We start from the raw sequence: 13,229 nt of genomic DNA, 5'->3' as shown, positions 1-13,229 counted from the left end.
TTATTGGTTTGTGGATACCCTGTGTATGTCAAGGAGATTATATTATGCATTTTATATAAATTGCAACTAATTTCCTAGTGTGACATTTATCTTTGGACATATTATTATGTGAATTATATGAAGACCTGACTTATATCACCTTTCCTACTTTCTCCCATACAATCAACATTCTCAACTGAATTTTACCACTAATTTTAGTTCAAAATTGGTTGATCTTATAATAAAATAATATACTAGCTCCTTTATTTTTTGTCCTACAGTATGAAGAGTAGTTTGATTTTATTTTATAAGATAAACATTTTATCATCTATACTATTCCTTTCAGCTCACCTACTGTTTCAATTCCAAAATTACATCATATATATTCATACACTTAGATTTTTTTCTATAATCATGACTAAATTTTCAATTTGTAAATGTGTTCAAGTTTTATAACTACATAAATCTTATTCTCTGAAGATCTGTGGATCATTATGACTTCATTGCCTTTGTTGTATCTTTTCTTGAGTTTCTAAATGTCTTTATTTTACATTTTTCTTTTCTTCCTTTTTTGTGCTTGCTTTTTCTTTTGCACAATTTATAAAAATTTCTGGAAGAAAAAAGGAATCAAGCAACTGTTCTATAATCACTTCCTTTTTGTGGGACACTGTTAATTTAAAGCAAAGAAAGCCAACAATTTGGCCTGAAGCCTGTGAACTGGATGTACATGTAAAAAGGCTAATGACTTTTGTTAGGAGCAAAAGACTTAATCTGTAGAATGCCCTTTGTAAGACATCCCTGGCCAAAGGATTACCTATAAATAAATCCAGGATCTACAGATTTTGAAGCATGGCTCTCTGGAGAGTGCCATAAAAACAAATCAACTCTCTGGGATATAGAATGGAGATGTTTCATAACTTATTCTTTGCTATGTGAACAAGCCCACAAACCTCACTTAGAGACTACATCTATTATTCTAGGCCAGCTGTGCATATCCAGTCTCAAAAGGAAGGACCCAGGGACTCATATAAGTTGTTTTATTCTTTTCTTTACTTCACTTGGAGCTTATATGATCACCTGTATCCTCAAAATTATTAGTAAGGCTTGATGCTGGCTAAAATAGCTGATTTGTGTGAGTCTGACAATCCAATCCTGTGGTTTAGCTCAATTTCCATTCAATTAAACCTTTCAAATATTCTTGGTCTATAACTCCCCTCTCTGATACTCATTTATTTTCCAGGTCTTTCTGTCATGCTATAAGACATAATGAATTCATTCCAGTCCTGCCATAAAGAAGCAGGCTAATTCACCAAAATATTAATCTGCAAAGTATCAATTTAGTAAATAACCAGTTTGCAAAATTTACCAAATTGACCTAATTCACTTTATTTTCAGAAACATTTAAAAATATCACGTTTATTAACTGTACTGAAAAATATAATGCCCATTTATTGAATATTAAAGAATAGCTTATATAGTTTAAAATTTTTATTATTAAAGTATAGTTGATACACAATATTACAGTAAAACCTTGGATTGCGAGTAAGTTGTTCTGCGAGTGTTCTGCAAGATAAGCAAACATTTCTAATAAATTTTAACTTGACAAATGAGCGATGTCTTGCAATACAAGTAGTATGTGATGCCAAATGTCACATGATCACAATTAAGCCAATGGTTCTTCTCTCTCTCTCTCTCTCTCTCTCTCTCTCTTTCTCTCTCTCCCCCTCTCCCTCTCTGCGGGATTGTGGGTAATTGTCTCCCATGCTCAGATGCTCAGTTCAGGCTGTGGTGCTTGGCAGAAATCGGTGATTTTCAGAACATTGGAAGGTGCCCACAACTGGCACTAGTGCATTTTTTGTCACTTTGAAGCACCTATGGACAGGCCTTTGCTTTTCCATACAGGAGTAAGCTTAGGAATGCTTTGCTTCATTGTAGGTCAGGCTGCCTGCAGATATACACCCTATTCTCTGTTGCCTTATTGCCAGTTACATTAAAAACAGTATATGACAAGAATGACAAGAGTTTATTAATACTGTATTGTAGTACAGTACATGTGAGCATATACAATGGCCCCATGCAGAAAAAAGTTGAAAAGAAAGGTGGTAGGAAGATGATTACAGTGGAAGTTAAGAAGGAAATCATCAAGTATGAACAAGGTATGCGAGTGGCTGAAATTGCAAGATTGTATAAGAAGTCTAAGTCTGCATCTCTTCTGCACAGGAGGAGAAGAAAAAGGGGGAGGAATCCCTCACTTCAAATGAGATTAGGGAGATGTGTAAAATGTGGGAAACAGTGAAAAATTTCGTGGAAAAGCACCACCTGAATAAACCTGTAGCAGTGCGAGTGATGAATCTGTTTCACAACAATGCAATGTCACATTTCCATGAAATCCTCAAAAGGAGGGAAAAGCAAATGTCATTGGATAGGTTCCTTGTTAAAGTTGCACAAAAAGAAAAAGATTCCATTGAGCCAACAGATAGCAGTGATTCCGTTAGTGATAGTGAAAGTTGTTCTACACCATAACCCTCCTCTCTCGTCTCCCTCACACCAGCCATGAAGGTTTTCAAAGTTAAATGCAGGTTAATTTGTTTATTTTCCTTTATATTTTGTATTGTATTACAGTACTGTAATCACTTTTATATGAATATTTTGGAGTTGTGGGACGAATCATCTGAGTTTCCATTTTTTTAATGGGGAAATTCACTTTGATATACAAGTGCTTTGGATTACAAGCATGTTTCTGGAACAAATTATGCTCACAAATCAAGGTTTTACTGTATTTTCATTGTAGCTGCCCAACATAGTTATTTAACAATTCTATACTTTACACTTAATGCTCGCCGCAGTAAGTGTAATTATGATCAGTCAACATAAAACATTATTATGTACTATATTCCAATCCCATACTTTTCATCTCTATGATTTATTTATTTTACATCTGGAAGCTTGTGTCTCTTAATTCCCTTCACCTATTTTACCCATCCTACGCTCCTCATTCCTCTGAGAACCACCAGTCTGTACTCTCTATTTGTGAGTCTGTTTCAGACTCCTTTGTTTGCTCCTTTGTTTTGTTATTTAGATTCCACATATGATTGAAATCGTATGATATTTGTCCTTCTCTGATGGACTTATTTCACATAGTATAATACCCTCTAGGTCCATCCATGTTGTCTCAAATGGCAAGATCTCATTTTTTATAGTTGAATAATATTCCATTACACATATATAATAATAGATAACAATATATATAATACATCAACATATATAACATAATATATAATTAGTGTATATTATATATGTATCATATATACATATATCTTACAATGTATATGTTACATATATGTACACACCACATCTTCTTTATCCATTCATCTATCAGTGGACACTTAGGTTGCTTCAATATCTTAGCTGTTGTAAATAATGCTGCAGTGAACACAGCATGCACGTATTGTTTCAAATTAGTGTTTTCATTTTGTTTGGGTAAGCACCCAGGTATAGAAATACTGAATCATATTATATTTCTACTTTTAATTAAAAAAATTTTTTTAATGTTTATTTTTGAGAGAGAGAGAGAGAGAGAGAGAGAGAGAGAGAGAGAGAGAGAATGTGGGGGAGGGGTAAGAAAGAGATGGGAGACACAGAATTCAAAGCAGACTCCACGCTCTGAGCTGTTAGCACAGAGCCCGACACAGGGTTTGAACTCATGAACTGTGAGATCATGACCTGAGCTGAAGTCAGATGCAGAGCTGACTGAGCCACCCAGATGCCCCTCTACTTTTAATTTTTTTGAGGAACTTCCATACTGGTTTCCACAGTGGTTGTACTAATTTATATTCCCACTAACAGTGCACAGGGGTTCTTTCTTCTTCACATTCTTGCCAGCACTTGTTATTTCTCATCTTTTTGATAATAGCAATTCTGACTGGTGTGATATCTCATTGTGGTTTAAAATAAATTTATTATGAAAATGAATATGGCAGAATTTGAGAGGACGAAAGCACTTGCTGTTAATTCTTCAAAGAATTAAACATTCCTTAAAACAATGAAATAATGGGAGTTTTGGTTCAAGATGGTGATGTAGAAGACACTGACCTCACCTCCTCTGTGGAACATACCAAATTACACCTATTTCTAGAAAAATTCTTCCTGAAGAACTGAGGGCTGACTGAACAGCTACTGAACAACCAAAGATACAGTGAATGGCAAGAAAACAGCAAGAGAGACAGAGACATGGTAACAAAGGGAACCCTAACCTCCTATGCTTTGAACAGCAGTGGGCAGGAATAGTGCTGAGGGATCAGTACAGATCCCTGTGTCCTTGGGCACAGAAAAAACCCCCACAATTTAAAAGAATAATTAGCATATCAAAGATACAGCACCAGAACTCTGCCAAGCAGTGGATGACCTGCAGGAAAGTTCTCCAGGTCACAGGGACTGGAGAACACATGGTTTACATTCCCACCACATTTTAAAAGCCTAGGCTGGAGAAGCATCCAGACACTGTAACATGTGGGTCTGGTCATCTCAGTGAGCTTGTGACTTTAGTGAACCCAAGATCAACAAGCCCACGCTAGCTGCCCTGTGGTGCTAGGGCACAGAAGACAAGCTGTGGTTTTGTGGGTTTCATTTGCTTTGCTTTTACTTCTTACCATTTGTCTCGTTTTGTTTTTATTTTTTTTTCTTTTGGTTTTGTTCTTTTCTTTTTTGTTCTCTTTTTTTCCCTTTCATCTTTTTTCTTTTCTGTTTTCTTTTTCTTTTTTCGTTTATTATATTCTTTTTTCTCTTATTATTCTTAGTATTTTCTTTATTCATTCTGTAAAAATTCATGATTAAAAAAAATAACTAACATGTAGAGCCATAGCCCCAGCCAGCCAGCAAAAGTCACCAAGCACACATAATCTGTACAGGGGATACCATACACAAAACTACTCTTTCAACTTTAGGAGAAGTAGCCCCTTGCCTAGTTCATAGAAACAAACACATAAAGTCAAGCAAAATGGGGAGACAGAGGAATATGCTCCAAAAGAAAGAATAAGAAAAAAACCTCAGAAAAAGAACTAAATGAAATAATGAGATAAGCTGGGGCACTTGGGTGGCTCAGTTAGTTGAGTGCCTGACTTCAGCTTGGGTCATGATCTCATGGTTCATGAGTTCAAGCCCCATGTCAGGCTCTGGGTTGACAGTTCAAAGCCTGGAGCCTGCTTCTCCCTCTCTCTCTGACCCTCCCCCACTTGCACTCTGTCTCTCTGTCTCTCTGAAAGATAAACATTAAAAAAAAAAAAAAAAGAAACAGAGATAAGCAAAATATCTGAGAAAGAATTTAAAGTAATTATCATAAAAATAGTCACCAGGCTGGACAAAAGAATGGAAAAACTCAATGAGACATTCAATAAAGAGATGGAAAATATTAAAAAGAACCAATCAGGGGCACCTGGGTGGCTCAGTCAGTTGGGCTTCTGACTCTTGATTTCAACTCGGGTCATGACCTCACAGTTTGTGGGTTCAAGCCCCGTGTCAGGCTCTGCGCTGACAGTGCACAGCCTGCTTGGGATTCTCTCTCTCTCTTCTCTCTGCACCTCCCCTGTTTGCTCTCTATCTCTCTCTCAAAATAAGTGAGAATAAACTTTAAAAAATAAAATAACATAAAAAGTCCCAATCAGAGTTGAAGACTATAATAACTGAAATAAAAAACATACTAGAGAGAATCAACAGTAGATTAGAGGACACAGAAGAACATATCAGTGATCTGAAGATAGAGTAATAGAAAACACCCAAGCTGACCAGCACAAAGAGAAATGAATTCTAATTTTTTTTTAACGTTTATTTATGTTTGAGACAGAGAGAGACAGAGCATGAACGGGGGAGGGTCAGAGAGAGGGAGACACAGAATCTGTGTCTCTGACAGCTCTGAGCTGAGCTGTCAGCACAGAGCCTGACGTGGGGCTTGAACTCACTGACTGCGAGATCATGACCTGAGCCAAAGTCGGCCGCTTAACTGACTGAGCCACCCAGGCGCCCCGAGAAATAAATTTTTAAAAATGAGGATAAATTAAGAGATCTCTTGAATAACATCAAGTGAACAACATTCACATTATAGGGCTCCCAGAAGAAAAAGAAGAGAGAAAGAAAGGTGTAGAAAACTTAGTTGAAGAAATAATAACTGAAAATTTCCCTAACCTAGGGAAGGAAATAAATATCCAAACCCAAGAAGTACAGTGAGTTCCAAACAAGATGAACCCAAGGAGTTCCACACCATAGCACATAAGAATTAAAATGTCAAAGGTTGAAGATAAAGAATCTTAAAAGCAGCAAGAGAGAAACAAAAAGTTATTTACAAGAGAAACCTATAAGGCTACCAGATCATGTTTCAGCAGAAACTTTGCAGGCCAGAAGGGAGCGGCATGATATATTTAAAGGAAAAAACACTACAATCAAGAATACTCTACTCAGCATGCACCTGCATGGCTCAGTTGGTTGAGTGTCTGACTCTTGATTTTGTCTCAGGTCATGATCCTAGGGTCATGGGATTGAGCCCTGTGTGGAGCTCAGCATGAAGCCTGCTTAAGATTCTCTCTCTCTCTCTCTCTCTCTCTCTCTCACTGTCTCTCTGCCCCTCTCCCCAGCAAAGTTATCATTCAGATTTGAAAGACAGATAAAGAGTTACTGGGGCGCCTGGGTGGCGTGGTCGGTTAAGCGTCCGACTTCAGCCAGGTCAAGATCTCGCGGTCCGGGAGTTCGAGCCCCGCGTCAGGCTCTGGGCTGATGGCTCAGAGCCTGGAGCCTGTTTCCGATTCTGTGTCTCCATCTCTCTCTGCCCCTCCCCCGTTCATGCTCTGTCTCTCTCTGTCCCAAAAATAAACGTTGAAAAAAAAAAAGAGTTACTGAGACAAAAACATATAAAGTTTATCACCACTAAACTAGCCGTATAAGAAATGTTAAAGGGGTTTCTTTAAGTGGGAAAGAAATAGCCATAATTAGACATAAGAAAAATATGAGTAAAAAGATGTAAAATATGACAATATATACATAAAATGTGAAGGAAGGAGTAAAAAGGGAAGAGAAGGGGGAAAGGAAGGGGAAAAAGATCTGTTTTTCTTTGTTTCTTTCTTTCTTTCTTTCTTTCTTTCTTTCTTTCTTTCTTTCTTTCTTTCTTTCTCAGAATGTGTTTGAACTTAAATGACCATCAAATTAATATGGACTGCTATTTACTTAGGATGTTATATATGAACTCCACCCATTACCGATGAGACATACACAAAAAATAAAGAGAAAGAAAGCCAAACAAAACACTATAGGTACTCATTTATCACAAAGAAAGAGAAGAGAAAAAGAAAGAAAGAATGAGGGACTATGCAAACAACCAGAAAACAAACTTTAAAAAGGCAACAAGTACATGCTTATCAATAAGTACTTTAAATGTAAATGGCCTACATGTTCCTATCAAAAGACATAGAATGGCAGAATAGATAAAAAAAAAAAAAACCCAAAAACCAAAAACGAAAACAAAAAATAAGACCCATCTATATGCTGCCTACAAGACTAACCTCAGACCTAAAGATACATACAGACTGAAAGTGAAGGGATAGAAAAACATTCACCATGCAAAGGGAAGTGAAAAAAACAAAAACAAAAACAAAAACCCCTGAGGTAGTAATACTTATATCAGACAAAATAGACTTTAAAACATAAAACAAATATTAATGAACATAAAGAGAGAACCTGATAGTAATACAACAATAGTAGGGGACTTTAACACTTCACTAAACATCAATGGAAACATCATCCAGAAATAAAATCAATAAGGAAACAATATCTTTGAATAACACATTGGGCCAGATGAACATAACAGATATATATATAGAACATTCCATCCAAAAGCAATAGAATACACATTCTTTTCAAGTGCACATGAAACATTCCCAAGAATAGATCATATATTAATCCATTAAACAAGCCTCAATAAATTTAAGAAGATTGAGATCATCCCCTGTATCTTTTCTGATCACAACAGAGTGAAAATTGAAATAAATCACAAAAACAGGAAAAAACAGACACATGAAGACTAAACAACACAATACTAAATAACCAATGAGTCAGTGAAGCAAGTAAAGAAGACATAGAAAAATACATGGGGACAAATGAAAATGAAAACACCATGGTCTAAAATCTCTGGGACATAGCAAAAATAGTTCTAAGAGGAAAGTATATACCAATAAAGGTCTACTTCAAAAAACAAGAAAAAACTCCAATAAATAATCTAACCTTATGCCTAAAAGAACTAGAAAAAGAAGAACAAACAAAGCACAAGGTGAGCATAAGAAAGGAAATAATAGGGGCGCCTGGGTGGCGCAGTCAGTTAAGCGTCCGACTTCAGCCAGGTCACGATCTCGCGGTCCGTGAGTTCGAGCCCCGCGTCGGGCTCTGGGCTGATGGCTCGGAGCCTGGAGCCTGTTTCCGATTCTGTGTCTCCCTCTCTCTCTGCCCCTCCCCCGTTCATGCTCTGTCTCTCTCTGTCCCAAAAATAAATAAACGTTGAAAAAAATTTAAAAAAAAAAAAAAAAAAAGAAAGGAAATAATAAAGATTAGAGCAGTAATAAATGGCATAGAGACTAAAAAAAAAATTAAATTAAAAAAATTAATGAAACCATTGGTTCTTTGAAAATATAAAATTGAAAAACCCTGGGGCGCCTGGGTGGCTTGGTCGGTTAAGCGTCCGACTTCGGCTCAGGTCATGATCTCACGGTCCGTGAGTTCGAGCCCCGCGTCGGGCTCTGTGCGGACAGCTCAGAGCCTGGAGCCTGTTTCAGATTCTGTGTCTCCCTCTCTCTCTGCTCCTCCCCTGTTCATGCTCTGTCTCTCTCTGTCTCAAAAATAAAAAAATAAACGTTAAAAAAAATTAAAAAATAAAATAAAATTGACAAATCCTGATCTAGGCTCATCAAAAGAAAAACAGAAAAGACACATAAAAATAAAATTAGAAATGACAGAAGAGAAATAACTGATACCACAAAAATACAAAGGATTATAGTAGAATACTTTGAAAAATTATATGCCAACAAACTGGACAACTTAGAAGAAATGGGTAAGTTCCTAAAAACATACAATCTTCCAAAATGAAACAGGAAGAAATAGAAAATCTAAACAGAATGATTACAAGTAATGAAATTGAATTGGTAATCAAAAACTACCAAAATAGGGGCATCTGGGTGGCTCAGTCGGTTAAGCATCCGACTTTGACACAGGTCAAGATCTTACGGTTCATCAGTTTGAGCCCTGCGTCAGCCTCTGTGCTAGCCTGCTTTGGATTCTGTCTCCCTCTCTCTCTGCCCCTCCTGTGTTCACACTCTGCCTCTCTCTCTCAAAAATAAATAAACATTAATTAAAAAAATAAAAATAAACTACCAAACTAAAAGTCCAGGACTAGATGAATTCATGACTTAATTCTACCAGACTTTTAAGGAAGAGTTAATACCTATTCTTCTCAAACTATTTAAAAAATAGAAGAGGAAGGAAAGCTTCCAAATCCATTCTATGAGGCCAGCATTACCTTGATATCAAAACCAGATAGACACCACAAAAAAAGAAAACTGCAGGCCAATACCCCTGATGAATATAGATGCAAAGTCCTCAAGAAAATATTAGCAAACCACATGCAACAATACACTAAAAAGATTATCTTATCAGATTATAAGCATGCAACAATAGCATTTATAAATGTTATTAAATAAATCCTTATATTAAGTATACATGAATTAATTAAATTAATTAAATTTCTGAAACTCATTAAATTAATTCAATAAATTAAATTCATTTAATTAAATAAATTAATGTAATAAATTAAATGTATTAAATGAATGCAACAACAACATTTACAAATGTTATTAAATAAATCCATATATTAGGCACATATGAATAGGTACTAGACAAGTGGATTGTAACAAAGAAGATGCACTACAGTTTGAACAAGTATTTTGCTTGACTTCTCTGCACTCATCAGTGATACTTGGTGTACAATCAAGAACAAATGTGACATTGATGGAGAGGCAGTGTATTAATGTATGTGTACATGTCCTTCTTTACTAGCACTTAGCTTCTTCGTCTCTTCTTGAAGAAAACCCTATTGTGTTTTCTTCTTTTTTCAGATCATGAATCATTTAGAACAAAATCTGTATCCCAAATTTTACTTTCAGTTACAATAATGTGAGCAAAAATCTTCTCTCTCAGTAGGAAAATTATATTTTTGGTTAATTTTTAAAAAAATTAGTAGGATAGGGAGCTATTCTGTCAAGCCCATTAAAAATTGAAGCTTGTGGCTATTTTTGTCATGGAAGAGTAATGACCAGTATAAATTTATCCCACTTGAGAAATGAATAATTTTTTATTTCATTTTATTTCCAATGGAATTTCTGATCCATCAATACATACCTACATATTTCTTAGTTCATATAATTTCTAAAATTGAGACAAAAGATCTAAATAGTTTATTTGCAGAATTATCTTTTACTATGGTGGGTTTTGGTACTGTAATATTCTACACCAATAATGCTTTTCAACAGATTGGTCTGTGAAATAAATCATAAATTACATAAAATGGCTCCAAACAAAATAATGCAGTAAACTCATGACAGCTGGCCCTCTGAGTGTTATCAAAACACCAGACTAATGCTATGAGATGTCCAAGGGCAATATAAATCCCATGAGATAGAAAAATTATAAATTACTACAAATAAATATTATCTGTAATGCTTCTTTATTTTGAAAATATATTCGAATATTTCTGCATTCTGATTTTTTTTAGGACTACCTACAAACATGACAAGAATAATTGTTTTTTATTCTGAACACTTTAAAAAGGAGACTAGTAGAACAACATTTATCTGCCTTTCTGTCCAGAGAAAGATAATTTATAACTTATAAATAATTCATGCCATCTTATGAGCAGTTTTTTAGAGATTCTTATAAAAAATTGTATATGAGATCTAATTCTTAACTTCAAGGAACTTACAGTGAGGTGGGAAAATGGCCATGTACACATAAAACACATTAAAATATGACAAATAATGAAACTAATAGATAAAATATATCCCTCTGAAGTGTTTTCTTTAAAAACCTGAAATATAGAAAATAAACTCAGACTTGAGTTGAAATATTCAAAATTCACATCATTGTAGATTTCCCACACTTGTGTTTGTTTCAAAACCACCAGATGGCAAAATAGAAAGATTAATCAAAGTGAGCTCCCCAAACAGCAAATTATTTGTTTCCACACATAATTCTTCCCTCCCTCTGTCAGGATTATTCCTGGTCAAAAGATAGGTTTTAGAAAACTGGAGAGAGATACCTTTAGGGAGGCAGAAGATCTCAGATTTCACACACAGACATAGGAATCTGCTGGAAGTCCATGCTCGTCCATAGTTAAACTGTTCTGATGATTTTTGAAGTAGGTGAAAAATAAGCTCACTCTTCTTTGAACATCTTCAGTCTAAAGGAATCATGTAGTGTGGTGGAGTAAGAATTGGATTAAGAGGCAAAAGACAAACTTCTTATTCCTTCAATCTGCACTCATGACTGGTGCTATGACACATATATCTTAGTGGTTTGTCAATTAAACTGGAATTAAAATATCTACTGAGGATAGTGGTTATGAATGTTAAGGAAAGATCTGTGAACACAAATACCTCGTATAATGCCTAAAACAAAATGTATATTCAATAACTATTAAACAATGTATACTGATCATATGTGGCAAATCATTAATAAATATTTATTCCCTTTGATTCAGAAAGTCTACTTCTGGAATGTTTTCAAAGAATATAATCCTAAAAGCAGAAACAAGTTTATTTATAAAGATGTTTATTGAAGTCCTATATCTATTAACTGAAAAAATTGGAAACAATTACAAGGCCCCCAAAGAGAGAAATTGTAATAAAAACTCTAGTACATTCACTTGATATATTATACAATCTTTAAAAATAATATTTATAAAGTACTTATTATAACATTAATTAAGATTATTAAGCATATATGATAAAGCATATTAAGAAAGAGCAGTATCAAAAGCTGGATATATACAATATGACCATAAATATATAAACCAAATAAAAAATATGCATTGAAAAAGGAAAAGAAAAAAAAAAAAAAACACTGGGTATGAGTGTCCCAAAGCATAGCAAGAATTGTTTCTGTGTGATAAGGCAGGCTATGAATGATTTTTGCTTTTCTTCCATATGTCTGTATTTCCAAACGCTCTATTCCAATTATTAATTACTTTTATGATGAAAAAAGAAATGTTGTCATTTTACATATGTGTTTTATCTCCCCAACAAACAGACAAATTTCTTGAGGGCAAGAATTTTATCATTTACTCCTTTGAATTATAATATTATTATGTCTAAACCAAGTGGCCACTAAAACTTTTCCCAGGGGACAATGACTGATGGATATCGTTTACTCTCTCAATTCAAGTCTTTCTAGGACATCAAAAGGGGAAACGTGACTCAATCTGTTTTGATTCTAAATCACATCCAAAAGATTCCATACAAGCACCAAATTATGAGGCTAAAAACTAGGCTGTTGTAAACTGTTTTGAAAGGGAAATATTAAAAAAAAAAAGAGTCATTTTGCTAAAGCTGTGTGAATAATGTAGCATGTGTAAGATTTGGCACCAACTCATACTCTGATAGCACCAGACTCCTAGGAGAAAACCATTTCTTGTCTTTTCTTCCCTTAAAAGAAGGAATAGAAATAGCATCTCCTTTCACTGAGGAACTAGAAGATAGGTGAAAAAAATGTTGGTTGAGTATATCTACTGAAAACTCTGTCCAGTACCATGGCTGGTAGTAATACATGATCTCTGAGCCTCCTATACTTGGTCCCATCTGTTAAAATGGCACCATGCCTGACTGCCAGATGGTACACTGGCTTCATAGGGACAGAGGTGCCAAAACGATGGCTTTAGAAGACATTGTTAATACCACCCCCTTGGGCCTCCCACCACAGTAACAATTCACCCCTGTTGGCGCCCCATCACATCTCGCACTGCTTTCCTCATTTCTAGAAATAAGTGGTTCCAAACACTTACTAAGTCATTTCCTTGAGCTGCCTACTGGTTTCTGATCTTACACAAGTTGAAAAAGAATACCAAAGTGGGGGAATGAGAGACTGAAAGTATCTAAACACTTGAAGTTGCCAACACCTACAGCTTGCGCCTGAGGGCCATTAGGATCATATGATGCGTCAAACTCTATTAT

The sequence above is a fragment of the Prionailurus bengalensis genome, chromosome C1 (genome assembly GCF_016509475.1).
Source record: "Prionailurus bengalensis isolate Pbe53 chromosome C1, Fcat_Pben_1.1_paternal_pri, whole genome shotgun sequence".
Classification (NCBI taxonomy): domain Eukaryota; kingdom Metazoa; phylum Chordata; class Mammalia; order Carnivora; family Felidae; genus Prionailurus; species Prionailurus bengalensis.
This window is presented reverse-complemented; position numbering follows the sequence as displayed.